The following is a 17,694-nucleotide window of genomic DNA, read 5'->3' as shown; positions in this document are numbered from 1 at the left end:
CACAGAAAGGAAGAATTAATTCATGTTATAGTAACAGAAAATAATGTTAACAGAGTAGTCATGGTGTATGGTAACAACTGTATTGCATTAGGTACTAGCTTACATAGCAAAATCCTTACAGTATCAAATGGCATGGTATTGCATTCTGAGGATTTTCAGATATAATTTGTACAATTGGTTTTATTATGTTCTGCTGTGGCAACAAGCATCTTTGCACTTGCGGGAAAGTAAAAATGATAGTTCATGTTTTCTAAAAAATTATATTAAAACATATTTTTCTTATTTCTGCAATTGCAACCATGATAGTTTGTGCAACAGAATGCATTGAAAAGACACGTACAAAGAATTTGTATCTGACAAAAACAATTACATTTTAAAATCTCCCTCAAACTTCCATACACACACACAATGTTTTTCCATCTATTTCAACCACAAATAACTGTGTAACAATGTATTCACCAATAGATGGCAGTCTTGAGTAAGACTTACTGTGCTCACGCCATGCCAGAAACAATCAGAGTCTCCACAGAAGGTCAAACAGTAACAGTCAAAGAAGGGAAAGAATAATCCTCCTTTAAAGCCAATATAAAACCACTAAATTACATTTATACCAATAGCAAGGCAAAAAACATGCATACAGGATACTGTTTGTCAATGCTACCGTCTCCCCACAAAATCCCCTGTGGTTGTAGACAGCAAGACTGCACAGGCTCTGCAGATACATGGACGGGGGAAAGGCAGGATTTACAGTGTGTGTGTGGGGGGGGGGGTAAAATTACAGAGTGTATGAATGCAAATCCACTCACACCAGTGGTGAGACCGGGGCCACAGAGTCCCAGAACCCCCCACATTCATCAAGCAGCGGGCCCAAGGCAGAAGCCTCCGGGCCCAGCCACAGCTGACAGGAAGAGTCGAGGACAGCTGACTTTCATCTCATGCCTGCTGGATGAGGTGGAACCATCCGCCAACCCCCCCTACCACACACCCCTTCCCCAAACCACACACACAAACACACACACACACACTCACACACCCACACACACAAATCTCCCTTATCCAAACAACATTATATTATCTTTATATTGCGTTCCGTCTGCGCGCGCTAGAAGGCTTTGAAGGAACTCGTCATCAGTGTCCCGACGGCGTGTTGACATACTTATTGAGGTGAGCGCGCCCGCAAACGAAACAAGGGAGTTGTAAACATCAGCAGGGGCCAACAGGGTCCCCGGACCACCAAGAGTTCAAAACCAGGGAAGGGGGAGGAGGAAGAGGAGGGGAGATTTTAACAGAATGTGGCACGTGCCGACGGCATTTTTGGGCATTGCTGGTGGCACTCATCTTTCAGTATGTCATACAAGAGAAACGCCAACTGCTCAATTCAAGCTCAACTATGTGGCTGTGGCTAGATAATGGTCACACAATCTGCTATTCTATATGGAATTTTGCTTAATGTCTTGGAATATCGTGGGGGTGAAAAAAACTCTTCTTGGACCAGACTCTAAAAGGCTGCTGAAATCCTTTCCAAACACACCTAGAGTACTGATCAACAGGAAAAAATGTAATCTATCATAACTTTTTTTTATTTGAGTTCTGCAGAGTATGACATTCCAACAGTCCTAGTTGTGTTCTACAGCAACACATTATTGGTCTCAAGAAGGCTCAAATGTCCATGTTCTGCTGGATTGCTGCATTGGTGTTTATGAAGGTGTCACACAAAGCACACATGCAGTGCGGTGATTACGTGGGGCCACACTAGATTCAGAGTAAGGGGTTAGCCTGGGCTGGGCTATGCACGCGCACTAAGGTCACATTGGCAATTACAACTCTGACAAAAGACAGGTGCCCCACTGCAAGGGGAGTTATAAACACCTGCAGGTGCTGGCCGCCAACGCACCAAACAGAGATAAACATTTTAATGGGATTTGGCACGGGCACAGTACCGTTCCGTGCCATGGAAACCACTGGAATATGTTGTTTAATAATAAAAAAGCAAAAACAGGGTTCTGACCAATATTGCTAGATAGATCAAATCCAAAAGAGATCTTTAAGGTGATGTGTAGCAAACCTTTGGAAATCGGACATTAAGCACTTCAAATTGCACATTGGTACAACACGATGGCACGTGTTGGTTTCTCCAAACCCTATATGACCTGGCAAGGGAGGGAGTAGTGCATCCTGGGTAAATATGCGCGACACACACTTTCCAGATGCAGAGGAAGAGAAGCTGGGGTGGGAGAAGGGGGAGGGGGGCGGAAGGGCAGTAGCGGGGTGGGGATATGTGTGTGTATGTGTGTGTGTGTGTGGGGAGGGGGGTAAACTAGAGCCAGCTGTGGCGAGTCCCTCGACGCGAGCTGCCCCTCATTTTTTTTTCCTTCTTTTTTTTGGTGGGCCCGGGGGGAACCCCCTCGCTCCTCGCCAGGGTAGTGCGGCCGAGTGCAGCTGCATCTCGCCCGAGAGACGACGACGTGGACGCGAGCCACGGGGCCGCGGCTATAAACACAGTGCCATAACGGACAACGCTCGCTAGCCCTCCCAGCTGCTGCTGTCCCCCCCCCCACCTAACCCCACCTCCTCTCCTCGCCCTCATGATAAATGATAACCGCCTTCCCAGAAGGCTTAACGTTCGCCTGAGCTTGTCTAAAATCATTGTTCTCTAAACACTGCCATAGTGGCCCCTGCTAGTGGAAACGTGTGTGCTGTGGACACAGGAATAGCATCACACAACGGCAGCCAAAGCAGCAGCAGCTCAGTGGGCATAGAACTGACAAGAGCCATACCTGAGATCAAAGGGCATTTGCTTACTATGGAATAGTCTTGAGTAATGCATGTCTTATGTTAACTGTGTGAGCGCAATGCGTAGGACGGCTATAATGCAGCGACTGATTTCCATTGCCTCAGACAAGCTCAATGGATCACAGAGCAATGGGTTTCATGGATAACAAATATGATTTGTTACCAGGTATCTGTGCGGGGCCCTGCCCTGGAAAAATGAGTATGTGGTTTTCATGAAAACATTTATTGCAAAGAGAGGGGCTCAAACTTTCCATGCCAGCACTCCCCCAATTAATTGTTTTTGTCTTGAGTGGCCTCAAAATGAATTCAAGATAGCCGACAAACGACTGGAAAATCGACATGATGTGTGCGAGCCGTTGGAAAGTGGCTGGGCGTACCAAATGACGGAACGTTCGGCAGGGCCCAAGTTGATGCATGATGCCGTCAAGCTAAATGGTTGCTGAGGTTTGGAAATGGTGCTAAGGCTTTATGCGCCCTGGTGTTTAAGTGACAAATGAGGTGAGACTCACTGACACAGACTCGACTCGATCATGTTAGCTTTACGCGAAATGCATTTGCAACGGCCTGAGACCCCGACTGGCCCCTGCATGAGCCGATTGAAGACGCTGTCTCAGGAAACACCGGTCACATTTGGATAGTGCCAAACTGCCCTGTAAAACTCCAACATCATTAGGGATGTTTGAAGTACTCTCTCTACCTAATACAAGACTAATGGAAAAAAGGTTCCACATTGACACGCAAAAGTTGGCCTTCCAAACAAATCTGAATTTAATCCAAAGTCACCAAGAATAAACGATTAATCTTAGAACAGCACATTTTCACATCATATTACAAGTAAAATCAGGGAAGCCTTGTGTGTCACTTCCCCACATCACTTTACACTTAGTACTCATTCATCAAATAATGACTGTACACATCACTGTAGACAGGGGTTAAAGCTATTATTGGACTTTGGCTTATTTTGGACTTTAGTTTAATGCTGAAAATGGATTCTGGAGGTGGCAACAGTCATCATTTATCAGTCATCGCAGTGTGTGATTATTCTCCCATTGGGTTTTTCTCCAGCGTTGGCAGGACACAGGAGGAATGAATGTACCCACCTAAACGCGGCGAGGTGATGGTGTTGACGTTGATCTTCTCGTTGCAGGGCTGCTGCTGGCAGGGTCGGTATGCAGCTGGTTTCTCAGACGAAAAACACTCGTTGCCGTGGCGCCCGGTGATCTTGTGCATGCATTGGATGACTCGGGATTGCATTCCTTTCCCGCAGGTGACAGAGCACTGCGAATGCAGATTTGAGTATTAATTACACAAAGGGGTTTTGTTGATGTTAGCATATTCATGAGTAAAATAACTACATGACGAGGTCATATTATTCATAATCAGGATGTGTTAATTAGAACCCCCCCCAACACACACACACACACAAACACACACACACACACACACACACACTGTTATAGCTTTGGTGAGATCATTTTTCTTGTGATCCACTGACCCATATCACAAACTAGTACTAGAAGTTAGTGCCAAGATTCTACAAAAACTGAAATGAGCATACAGTATAGCCATGGTTAAAGCCAAACACCAGGTTTTCTTTTGGCCTGTGCCTGATCTGATCCTAGTCCTTGCCAAATATGACCCCCACCTCCCCTTTCCAACCCCAGTCACACACAGACACACACACACACACACACACACACACACACACACACAGAAATATATACACCACACTCACACACTCACACACACACTCCAGCTCACCACAGCACACACACAGCGCAGAGTGAATTGAAACAGGAGGCACGGAGATGAGAAGTGGCAAGAGCCAGGCGCACAGATCCTCCTAATCCCTTCTCCCAAACCCAACGTCCTGATTTTTTACATTCACCCCTTTTAATGCTTTCAATTTGGCAACAGAATGAAAGGAAGAAAGAGAGGGAGAGAGAGAGAGGCCGAAGGAGAGAGGTAGAGAGAGAGGGAGAGAGGGAGAGAGAGAGGGAGAGTGGGATCTGTGGAGATGAAATCCATAAGCTTTCAACTTCAAGCTGTTCTACATGCAGGCTTCATAATGCATTTACATTCAAGGCACTGTTTAAATAACAGACAGCTGCGTTGCCTGAAACAATATGTAAAAGATCAGTCCATGTTTGCATCCATTGTAAGAGGCAGCATCGGAAAAAGGCTTCTGTGCTCACATTAGCCAACTTTAGTCACATCTTGCCATTTGTCTTCGGTGAATACTGACAGTAGACATGCATCGGAGTCCAGACAAAAGATGGCCATCTCGGTCACTGACAGAATGTTCTGAATGACAAAGTAGAGGACATCATGCCAAAACCTAAGACTGAAGTTTTCTTTTATGATGTGGGATGTTTTGGATCTCCGCTCGTCTGAAACGGGAATTACTCTTATCGGTTTATCGAACAGTGAATGGGGGAAAAACCCATAATGTCATTTTATTTTGTGGTTGCCGTCAGGCCGACGGTGATGTTGCGATCAGGAAAAAAATGAAAAAAAGGAAAGTCAAAAAGAAAACAAAAGACTAAACAGAACACACTGAAAGACAGAGTGTGTCTCTGAAAGGTTGTCAGCCACAGACAGACAAGGGAATAGCTGAAAACAAAACAGCTTTCCCACCGGCCTTTGAGCCGTGCCAGCCAGCGGGACAGTATCCACAAGGCAGAACCCCATCTGGGACAACTGTTTATACAGTTGAAATGTGGATTATTGGTATTGCCACTGTCCGGTAAACATCAAGGAGATTCGCAGTACATTGAGCAGCGAAAGCAAACGTGTCATTATCGCATGGCTCAACTGCGCTGCAGTGCAAACGGTCTCGCCGGTCATCAGCTTGGGTCGGGTCGCTCTGTTCTAACTCTTGGCCCGTTCGTTGGCGAGCTCCGCACAATGGCTTGTGGCTACAAAGTTGGCCACGGTTAAAATAATACCCAGTATCCAACTCGGTGGAGTTTTTTTTTTTTTTTTTGGGGGGGGGGGGCGCAGTGGGAAGCTTTCACCTCCTGCTCGACACAGCTGCTGCTGCTGCAGCGGCGGCTAGTGGTGGAGCAGCTGGCCAAACCTGTGCGGCAGGACACTGCTCACTAGCCCCAACAGCCTCCTCAGCTCTTCAGCCTGCGTTGGTGTCAGGCTGTGGGAACTGCCGAAGTCGTCCATCTGGTGCTCCTTAGTTGGGGAAGGGGTGTAGGGGAGGTGGGGGAGGCGAGACATGGTGTGTGAGTGTGTGTGTGTGTGTTGGAAGTTGGGGGGGGGGCTGTTGGGTTGTGTTAGCACCAAACTGTGAGTGAAATCTAATCTAATCAGCGAAAATGAAAGTGTCTGTCAGCGAAAAGGGGGAGTGGTGTGTGTGTGTGTGTGTGTGTGTGTGTGTGTGTGTGTGTGTGTGTGTGTGTGTGTGTGTGTGTGTGAGGGGGTCTGGGTGTTGCTCTATGGGGATGAAGCTGGAGGTCTGGGGGGAGCACACGGGTGGGGATGGGGGATGGAGGCGTGAGCCGTCAGGCTGACTGACAGTCGGCCGACCCCAATCCCTGACCCCTGGTTCCTGTGAAATACAACATGTCTGAGTGCAGCTTGTCACTCACCAGGGGAACAGAGGCGAGCGGCAGCCAAGATCTGCCCATATAAGAGATTACACACACATACACACACACACACACACACACACACACACACACACACACACACACACACATGCACAGAAGGCTCCAGAAGACTACTGCCAGCAGCATCCCCACCCACCACCTCCACAACCACCCATTTTACGTGCCCCACTTTCTCTAGAACATGGGATGATAAAAGGATGTAAAAAAGGAAACATGGAGAGAGAAAGACAGAGAAAGAAAGAGAGAGAGAGAGAGAGAGAGGGAAAGAGAGAGAGAGAAAATAGACACCGTGCGAATGGAAGTGTAGCGAACATCAACCGACTTAAGCATGGAATGCTGAATGCCTGTGCATCAAAGGTGGGGTCAAGTCAGTCTCAGTTTCAGTCTTAGTTTCAGGACATGGATCGTTTTCTGAAAATGGGGTTCTTGAATGAATTAGGACCTGCCTGGACTTCTAGGCACGCTACTAGTACATCTGTGTCTCACAGGGTGGACGCTTTATGGCCAACACCAATGGGTTTCATACCCAAGAGGAAAAAGAGCTCATTGTGAAATTGTACCTTTAAGTTCTTTGCACATCAGCAAGGTCTTTCAAGTAGAACTCAAAGCAATGGAGTTTTCTGTTAAGCTACTGTAAGCTACTAGGGGATAACTACACCACCTGGTAATGAGTTCATCCACCAGAATAGATATATGCTGCTGACTGTCACAACCAGGGCATAAAAGGGCTAAATGAAATGTGCTTAGGAAATTAAGTGTATTTAGTGTAATTATTTGTAATTAATACGGTTGAACATGGAGTTTTGGGGCATGTTTACTACTGATAAGTGTGTGCGCGTGTGTGTGCGCGCGCGCGTGTGTGTGTGTGTGTGTGTGTGTGTGTGTGTGTGTGTCATGGCTCACCTTGGCCCAGTCCCCAGTCCTCCAGATGTAGCACTTGGAGTAGTCCTCGCACTCCTCCACCTCGCGTGGGAGCGTACTCAGGTCACACTTCTTACGTGGGTTGGTGCACTTCACCAGGCGATGCCGCGCTCCCCGCCCGCACTTGGCTGAGCACTGCAACGCCAACCAAAACACAGTGAGAGGCACACTTAGGCACTGCTACGCCAACCAAAACACAGAGAGAAACACACTTTGGCTGCATTTAGACAGGAAGGCACTAGCTGTTGTGTTGTGCCAAGAGCCCATGGAATGTTGAAGCAATTCAACAACTTCTAGCTATGACAGGTAAAATAACTGTTGGCGATGTGAACTGTGCGACTAATGTCAACTTTTGAAGTGACAAGCAATGGACAATAAGCGAATCCCCATATGTCTGCACGAGGCTTTGCCCTTCAACCACCCTGACCCTCCTCCTGCAGTCTGCACTACCCCTCTGTCAATCCCATGGGCCACCACATACTATCATGTTCGCATCCCATCTGCCTTTGGGATCACACTATGAGATCAAAGGTAAATCTGCTGCTGTCTCTAGCACCCTCCAACTCAACCACTTCTACCACCATCACCATCTCAATCTCATCCCACCCCACACCCTCCCCGATGCCCACAGATGTTTTGCCTCAGCCACCCCCCCCCCCCCAGCCCTTTCTAGAACATTCTCTTCCCTCCATCCCCAGGTGAGTTATGGACTTCAGTCTAACCCCCAGGTAACCCTCCCCTCGGACACTAAATCACGACGGGCTACGGTTGTGGAGTGCAAAAAGAGGAGTGTTTTTTTTTTCAGCGAGGGGATCATCTTCCTCCATGACACGTTACATGCAGCAGATGGGAGAACGTGTCCACCGAGGCCTCTGTGAATTAGTGTCCGACGCGAGCTTTGAACTCGTTTAGCGAGACGGACATATTTTCTTATTATTGCCAGACAGTTTGACATGGTTTCATTTCTTGGCTCAATCTTTCACCTCTTTCACCTCTTTTTGTCATCGGCGCGTCCAAGTGTTTACTAAAAGGGACATTTTGTTGTGTGGTTAACCTTTGACCTTGTGAAGGGACACCTGGCTGAGATGAGTTCCTTACAAATCAAGACAAAGACCACTAAACTCAACACCAAGTGGAAGACAAGTAGAGACACGGTCACTCCAGGAAGAGGAAAGTCGTCCCCTTATTGTTCATCATGGAAACAGGTGCAAAGGCGGATAGTATGAAATCACTAAGTGCGTTTTTGTGTAAAAACGTTCCTAGCATCTAGGCAATCTGGAGTGTGTGTTACAGTACTATGCTGCCAAACAATAATGCATAAACTGTAAGCAAATGCATTTTAATGACTTTGCAATGTTGTTGTCAGCTTTAAAAAATCAACCAAATAAGATTTTGGAGTTGCATGAAAAAAGGTTTTTGGATGTGACTCCCTTTAGAAAAAATACTGGGTCTTCTGCTTTTATCGAGTGCCAGCAAGATGGAACCGAGGTGAAAGGGAGTGAGAGGTAAAGAGAGAGAGGGAGTCAAAGAAAAAAAACGAGAGTAGCAAGAGAACATTGGCAGAGGACACCAGTCGTTTAACAGGTGCTTCACACGCATCACCCCCCCCCCCTCCATCAAAAATGACCTCAGTGGTCCCTACTCCCCCTCTTCCTCCGTTCCTTGCGTACCTCGGACCACACACCCGCCTCCCAGACGGTCAGGCAGTCCTGGCCCTCGCAGCGCTGCGAGGCGGCCGGCTTTTGGCCGGCGCAGTCGCGGTCTCGGGCCTTGACCTGCGTGCCGTTGGGCAGCTGCTGGGTGCAGGCCACCTGCCGGTTCTGGGAGCCCTTCCCACAGGTGCGCGAGCACGCCGTCCAGTCCGTCGTCATCCACCTGCTCAGACAAAACACACCAGACAGCAACACATGGAGACGGTTACTATCATTTCAGACAAACGATTTCAGACAAAAACAGCTCATGGTGTACAGATTATATTAAAAATTGTGAATGATTACTTTAATTATTCAAACAATTTTAGATGAAAAACAGTAGAAACCACTTATTGTTCCATTGAACTATTAAAGGGCATATGGAGTAATATATCACTGAGCAGCACAATTCAGGAGATATTGAGCAGATGCCTCGTCATGTCATCATGGGGTGGCAGTGGCTCAGGAGGTAGATGTAGGTAGAGGAAGGTTGCCGGTTCGAGCTCAACTCCTCCTGACCCTGTGAAAGTCTCCTTGAGCAAGACACTTAACCCCAGTGCTCCCAATGAGCAGGTGGGCGCCTTGCATGGCAGCCTCCGCCATCGGTGTGTGTGTGTGTGTGTGAATGGGTGAATGTGAGGCATGATATTGTAAAGCGTTTTGGGTGCTCAAAGGAGTTGAGTAAAGTGCTATATAAATGCAGTCCCTTTAAGTAATAACCTCTTATCTGCCTCCATATCCCACTACAGATGCTCTTCCAAGGTGACCTCTTTCCCCATCTAACTGGACATTGGAGTGGCCCAGTCGAGTCCAGTGCCACCACAGACCTGTGTTTCCTTTCACCGCCTGAGCTGGTATGTGGCAGTAAGGCACTGCGGGCCTCTCAGCCAACGGCCTCATGTGCTACAGACAGCGTGAACCCTGAGAGCTACCAGGCCATCTGTGGGACAGATGTGATGAGGTCTGAGGTGGATTTGTGGTGTCCATCCCCCTCCTGTCCATATGGGAGGGAAAGGGGGAAGAGAAAGAGAGAGAGATAGATAAAGAAGGAGAGGTAAGAAGAGTAAATTCTGAAGGAGGAGTAGGGAAGAGTGCAAAAGTTGGAGTCATGGATACATAAAGTAAAGTAAAATAGAATAGAAAAGTAAATGATAAAGAAAAGAGAGAAGAGAGGGAAGGTGAGAGAGAGACCGATAAAAACAGAAAGTGAATGCAGAAGACGAGAGAGGATAGAAAAGAGATAGAGAGTGAAAGAGAGAGAGAGAATCCAGCTGGCGGCAAGACAGTTCAACAGAAACATGTGATGGTGTCTGACCTCTCCTCCTCATCCAACACCCCCCAAATACACACACACACACACACACACACACACACACACACACACACACACACACACACACACACACACACACACCAGATTGCTGCAGTCTGCTCTGCCTTATCATATCATTCAAAGGCCTGACTCCAGAGTTTCTCACTACTAGCATAAAGGAGACCTACTGTACTCACTGCCCTGGTTCAGCCTCTCTGACATAATCTCACATCATGCCAAAATCACAACGTTTCTAGAAAGAATAAAAAAAGAAAAGCAGCCCCTCATGGTCTTTTTTTGGTATCCTAACATTTATTTTCATTTAAAACTTAAGGCAATAACGTTCATTTTCTTTCCTTTTTATTTTTGGTCTTGGAGACCTGCTATGGATGGTTTTGGATGAGACGGGGGTGGTGGTCAAGGCACAACCTACTTGTCACATTTTTTGAGAAGTATGTAGAACTTTCCCCGAAAGCCTTCAAGCTTAGCGATGACTATGATTCATAATTCCGTAATTTGTCATTGAAATTAAGAAGCCTTTTTAACAAAGGGCTTTTCTATTACAGTATTTTTCCCCTTACCACCACATCTGCCAATTTTAACAAGGCCGACGCGGGGACATCCATATTATATAAACATTTCAGTATCTTTTTTGAGGATGGTTTTGTTTTCCCTCTACAAACAGCTTATGGAAACAATTTGATGATGTCGTTTGCGAGCACTGTTTCAAATAACCGCTTCATAGAAGCCCAGAAGTATAAAAGAAAGAGAAATCCTAATCAGTCATATTTTTTCTTAAAAAAAGAGGACAAAAAAGAACAAAATGGTTGATTATGTGGCAAGCGAACAACTCCAATATCCTTTTGCGAATTCGGTCACGTTCAAGCGGCGCATTTTGAAAGGGAAGCACGTGGGAGAATTCCTGATTGTTGTTGCGTCCTGAGACATCAAACTTGTGTACACAAGATAAAAGTGACCAATCCAAGACAATTAATCACACAAGCAGATTGCTCCCCCCTTAAGACTAGGAGGGGTGACAGCAATATAAACACACTTCCCTCCAAGTGTCACTAGCTTTTGTGTGAGTGAGAATATTCCCATAACAAATATCAAGGGCCTGTGTCAATGAGCCCCTTCCAAGTGTCACGTGTGTGTGTGTGTGTGTGTGTGTGTGTGTGTGTGTGTGTGTGTGTGTGTGTGTGTGTGTGTGTGTGTGTATGTGTGTGTGTGTGTGTGTGTGTGTGTGTTTGAGTGTTTTCTCAGTGTCTGAGAGGACTATGTGAACCTGTGTGTATGCTGTGCTTGTGTGAGTGTCTTTGTTTGTGTGTGTGTGTATATGTGTGTGTGTGTGTGTGTGTGTGTGTGTGTGTGTGTGCGTGTGCGCGCGCATGTGTGTGTTGTGTGTGTTTGTCTGTGTTGTGTGTGCAACTCTTCCCTTCCTCAGCCAGTTGCCAGACATATATCATCCACTCACCTTGTTTGGCAGGGCTGCTCGTTGCACTTGCGCACTTGGGGCTCCGGTTTGGTCAGGTGACGACACTTACGGCTGTCCACCACACTGTTTGTTTTGTTGACAATTTTGGTGCAAGCGACAATAGTCTTCCTTTCACCTGAACAAACAATGAAGGAACAATGGGAGCATAAAGAACCTTCAGAACAGTAAACACAGCACAGATGAGTGGGAGCATCTGCCTGAAAAGAACCTTCAGAACTAGCCTGGGTTTTCTCATGCTGTCTTACACCCACGTAAGGCAGCCTGGATTCCATGGACTTCGTTTTCACCTCAACGAAGGAACCAATCACAGAACGGAGGGGGGACAGCAAGACGATGACGACACTCCGAAGCGGTTATGAGCTACTTACAGACGCATTTGATAGACATTCATAGCGCCCAATAAACGACTCTGGGCATTCGTAAACCACATTTCAAATACGAGAAAATGAATGTGTAGTTCCCAGACCCCATCTCGATGAGATGAGGTTTGGCGTTAGCCAGGCTACTTCATAAGAGTAAATAGAGCTCAGAGGAGTGAGAGCATCTGGCTAAAAGAACTTTAAGAATAGCAAACCCAGCTCAGAGGAGTGGAAACATAAAGAACCTTCAGAACAGTAAACACAGCTCAGAGGGGTGGGAGCATTTGGCTAAAAGAACCTTAAGTCCAGTAAACACATCACACCAGTACCACAGCATCATCAAACGGGTTCTGAGGAGAGACTGGTCCTACCTCCTCCACACACCGCATGACAGTCCTCCCAGCCCGAGTGCGTCCACATGAAGAGCGGCTCACTAGGCCGGGGTACCGGTGGTGCCTTGGGCTCTGGACTGGGGTCAGCTGGAATGGTGTACTCGTAGTGGATCGATCCCGTAGTTCTGGTCATTAAAGAGCAGCACCTGGACAATGGCATGAAGACAACAAGGCAACACATGAGCTGTGCACTGATGAGCTGTGTGTATTAGATGATGCATTGCATAACACACACGCATGCACGCGCACACACACGCATGCACGCGCGCACACACACACACACACACACACACACACACACACACACACACACACACGTACACACACACACACACACACACACACACACACACACACACACATTACGTAACATGGTCAAACACACACTGTGGTTCATTGGACGACCGGTATTTGAATTGAATCAAATTGGTGATTAAATATTGTGATTGCTTCAAAGATATTGAATTATCTGTACAAACTAAATATGATGCGCATCTGTGTTGAATCAAACACTAAAAAGGGATGAAGAAATATTTACTTCTCCCATGGTGTTGGATTGGTATTGTTATTGAAACAATATTTCTGAGTTTTTGTGTGTCACATCACATAAAATAACAGCAACAGCTAATCCAGTGCTCTGGATCATGCTGCGTCAAAGATAAAGAAGTTGCTACATCAAAACCTCAACACACACACACACACACACACCCACACACACACACACACGATAACAACAAGAGTGCAGCGATGATCCAAATGAGACCGGACAAAGAAGCATCCTATGCATACACCCTCCTCCTTACACCAGCACAAATCAATCCTGCACAGTGTTTTCACTCTGTAAAAATAAAAAAGAAAGACACTTCCTTTGCTTTATGGCGAGAGAGAAGGAAAAGAACCGAAAGAGAAAACGTCTTCTTGAAAAACTACAGCAACTTTGGGAACTATTTCATTACAACTCCCACCCGCCTCCCCACGCCCTTCTGATTAACATCACGATGACGAATGCTGCTGCTGCGAGCGGATGGATTGGAGACACACACACGCAGTCTCAGCTCCAGACTCCTCGCCGCGGTCCAGCTCCCTCACCGGGACCGCTGCCGCTGCTGCTGCCGCGCGGTGAACGCCGCAGACTGTGCCGTGTTTGTTTAATGTAATTAGCAGCACTGCTTGGCTTGTCAGCGGATAATCCTATTAAAATCATAACCCCCTAATCCGGGACCTGACAAGGCAACAGTTGGCGTCCGGCCAGCTAATAACCAGGAGTCATCATATCTTCAATCACTAGGCCACAACAGACCCCCAGTGTGGGTGTGGTGGTGGTGGTGGTTGGGGGGGGGGGGGGTGTCTGTTCATTTGTCAGCCATGCACTAATGCAGCCCCAGCGCAGTGGAACAGACCATGGCAGAGAACTGTGTGGGAACGGGTGACTGGGTGGATGGTGTGCACGTGTTTGTGTATGTGTGTGTGTGTGTGTGTTTGTGTGTGTGTGTCTGTGCACGCATATGTGTGTGTGTGTGTGTGTGTGTGTGTGCACGCATATGCGCATGCGTGTGTGTGTGTGTGTGCGCATAGGTGTGTGTGTGTGTGTGTTTATCTGTGCACGCATGTGTATGTTTGTGTGTGTGTGTTTGTCTGAGCACACATGTGTGTGTGTTTGTGTGTGTGCGTAGCCGTGTGTGTGTATTGTGTGTATGTGCACGCGTATGTGTACTGTATGTATGTGTGTGTGTGTGTGTGTGTGTGTGTCTGTGCATGTGCATGTGTAAGCATAGGTGTGTGTGTGTGTGTTTGTCTGAGCACACATGTGTGTGTGCATGCTCATGTATGTGTGTGTGTGTGTCCGTGTGTGTGTATGTGCACGCGTACAGTATATGTATGTGTGTGTGTGTGTGTGTGTGTGTGGAGGGTTTTGTTAATTATAGCTGTTCACCATAAGATGCAGAGGGGAAGTGGTGGGCCCCTTGGCAGACATCTTCTCCCAGAGTCCCCGGCGGACATAGTGCACGGTGGTGCCGGCGATGTTGAACGTGCCCGGATGCTCGATCTTCCAGTCGCTGTTGATCGAGTGCTTGCCGGCATCCTTCAGTGCTGTCGGGGGAGAGAGAGAGAGAGAATGGGGGTGGGAGGTGGGGGAGAGGCCATGAACAAGACAAAGTGAAGTGAACTGTCTTAATTGCACGGCTGAAAGAACATCCCTACAGTACACACACAGACACACACACACACACACACAGACATACAGACACACAGACACACACACTCACACACAGACACGTGTCCTCAAACTTGAGGTGCACCAGCTGGCCGATGCTGTAAACAGAAAAGTTAACGTTCGCTGTGTCCAAAGTCTTGTGTCATTGTTTGCATGCAGCCCAAACAGCGTAACAGGTTTTGTAAATATTAATATTCCCAGAGAATGTCAGCATAAATTATTATAACTACTGTAACAATAAATTACAACTCCGAGTGAACTTCAGAAACAAGCATATCAGCTTAGTTCGTCCCACAGAAAAATGCTTCATCTACAATCTACATGAAAGGAATTAAAATAACATGATCGCAGTATAAGATGGACGAGGAGAGTAACAGTGAAAACGTTTGGGAAAGTGAGAGGAGAGGAGAAAGAGAGCCTGTGGGCTCCACAAACGGCGGAGCGTCAAAGCCCAGGGCAGTCAGGGCGAGGAAGGACATCAGAGACCGGCTGCGGCACAGACCAGCTAATCTAATCACGCTGGCTGTCTCGATGCGTTTGAACTCATTTGCTCCCACAGCCATACCACTACCTCCCCAGTCCAACAAACACACACACACACACACACACACACACACACACACACACACACATACACACAGAGACACATATTCACACACACACATACACACAGCTCACACAGAGCCACACATACACACTCCCACCGACACATACACACACAGGCTCTCTCTCTCTCTCTCTCTCTCTCTCTCTCTCTCACACACACACACACACACACACACACACACACACACACTACACACACACACACACACACACACCCTCACACACACACACATGCGTACACACAGACAAACACACTCCTATGCCAGATCAGCATCCTGGGAGCGGTTCAGGCCGCACCCTCCTGATTGATGTGCGCCCGGCTGGTGGGTTTAATCCGGCCACATGAAAGCCGGCAGTGGAGCTGGGAGGCTGGGGGTTTGGAGGAGGTTAGGAGGGTTGGAGGCCAGAGGGGTTATGGAGGGGAGGTAGCGACTAGCGGAGGGGGGGGGGGGGGGGGGGACTGGCAGAGGTCTCGGCCCTGCCATCACTGCCCATCAGCTGACACCCATTAGACAGCTCTCGCCTGCTCGCAATCAGAGGCACATGAGAGATGAGAGAAGGAGAGAGAGAGAGTGAGAGAAGGAAGGAGAGATGGAGGGAGATATAGAGGGAGAGAGAGATGAGAGAGAGCAAGAAAGGAATGACAGAGCAATAGAGAGAGAGGAGTAGCCTAGAGACAGAGAAAAGGCTGCTCAGAAAATGGGGGAAAGAGAGAGAGAGAAGAATGGAAAAAGAGAGGGGGAAAGAGAGATAACAGAGAGCAAAAGAGATATGAGAGTGAGGAAGCGAGTGAGTACACAGCAGGGCAGAGAAAATATGAGAAAAAAGAAAGGAAGAGAAAGGAAGGAAAGAAAGGAGAGAAACAGAATGGCCCTGCAGAAGAATAGTGATACTGAATTTTAACAAAGGAAAGTAGTCTGTCTTTGGCTCCTTAAAAACAATCTTAAATACTACATAGGAAACTAATAAGAACTGCTGTACGGTGTCAGAGGCATACCTCTATACTTTGGAGTACTGTAAGTACCATCAGAATGATTGATTTACAAACATGGTGCCAAAATGGCATCAAAGGAAAAGAGGTGATGTTACCCAGGTAACTCTGTGCTGGCTTCTCCTCCACCACACGTATTCTCCGGGCTCCTTTAGGGATGACCACTGCTTCCACATAACCTGCCCGGGAGAAAATCATGGATTTTCTATTGGATACATCAATCGAACGGTAAAGAATATTCATTACCGGTACATAGAAAATCAGCTTTCAAAAAATCTCAGATTTAGATAGAATAAAACAACAGAGGTCTGTTCAGAGAACTGTTAATTTTAATGAAAACTATATTCTCTAAACTGAATCAGAGGTGGGTTGGGACATTTGATCCTAGCAAACAATTTATAGGAAGCATGGGGAAAAAACACTTCAGTTTACTTTGCCAATAAAAAAAATTCCTCTTCAAAATGTTAACTTGCCAGATGTTGCAGTGTTCTGAGTCATAACCAAGATGGATTTATGTAGTCAAATATAAAGTGACCTTGGTGAAGTTAAAAGACAATTAATAGCCCTTAAACTGGCTAAACAGATAACTGCAAGGGCATATTAACTCTCCTCAGAGAAAGAGAAGTAAACTAAGTTGACCTGCAGTTGAACCCAATGCCAAAAGCGGTCTGCTTTGACTTTGCAGGTTACTACAACAAGGTGCATTACCTCTGCACAAATGACAGCTTGCTATAAACATGCATGCTAAGATAAGCTAAGCTGCGCACTGAATGCACACAGACAACTATGTTTAAACGGCTCTAACGGTGGACAACCGTGACCCCTGTGTGATTAGTGCAGCCCTTTTCTCTTCATGACGGCAGCATCCTTTCAGCACGGAGATCTGAAGCCACACAGCGAGCATTTCAAAACATCTTTGCACAGATTAACGACACACTCTGCCCGCTAGCCCGGTTCCGCTAGGCTGCCTTTGAACATCAGTTAAGCAAGGGACCCCACACATACTGTGGGATTCTGTGCATGTAAACCATGGAAGGAAGCGAAGATACAATTTTTTTTTTTTTTTTTTAAATCACAGAAATACTGCCCTGTGGCCTGTGCCCTGTGTCAACACAGCAACAGCCAGCTCCTTCAGAAGCCTCTTGGCGTTAAAGAGTCAGTTAGTCTGGAGCCCAGAGCCTGTGCGTGTTTACTCTCACACCTGACGAGCTGCTTCTCCAGTAGGCCTACTTAATCACTCAGGTTATACATTACACTCATTAATTTGAGTTACTGCTGGGAACGTGAAGCCCTGGCCTT

At 47.0% G+C, this 17,694-nt stretch overlaps 1 pseudogene; it reads right to left on the bottom strand.

The window, feature by feature from the left end:
• Positions 1 to 17,694, bottom strand: part of LOC143123184 (A disintegrin and metalloproteinase with thrombospondin motifs 19-like) — a 60,168-nt pseudogene that overhangs the window by 2,862 nt on the left and 39,612 nt on the right.

This window comes from Alosa pseudoharengus, unplaced genomic scaffold (assembly GCF_046254945.1).
Source record: "Alosa pseudoharengus isolate Yale_2024_CS ecotype anadromous, Long Island Sound unplaced genomic scaffold, YU_APseudo_1.1 YU_APseudo_1.1_scf_14, whole genome shotgun sequence".
NCBI lineage: Eukaryota > Metazoa > Chordata > Actinopteri > Clupeiformes > Clupeidae > Alosa > Alosa pseudoharengus.
The sequence above is the reverse complement of the archived record's forward strand: the minus strand, read 5'-3'. Positions and strand labels throughout refer to the sequence as shown.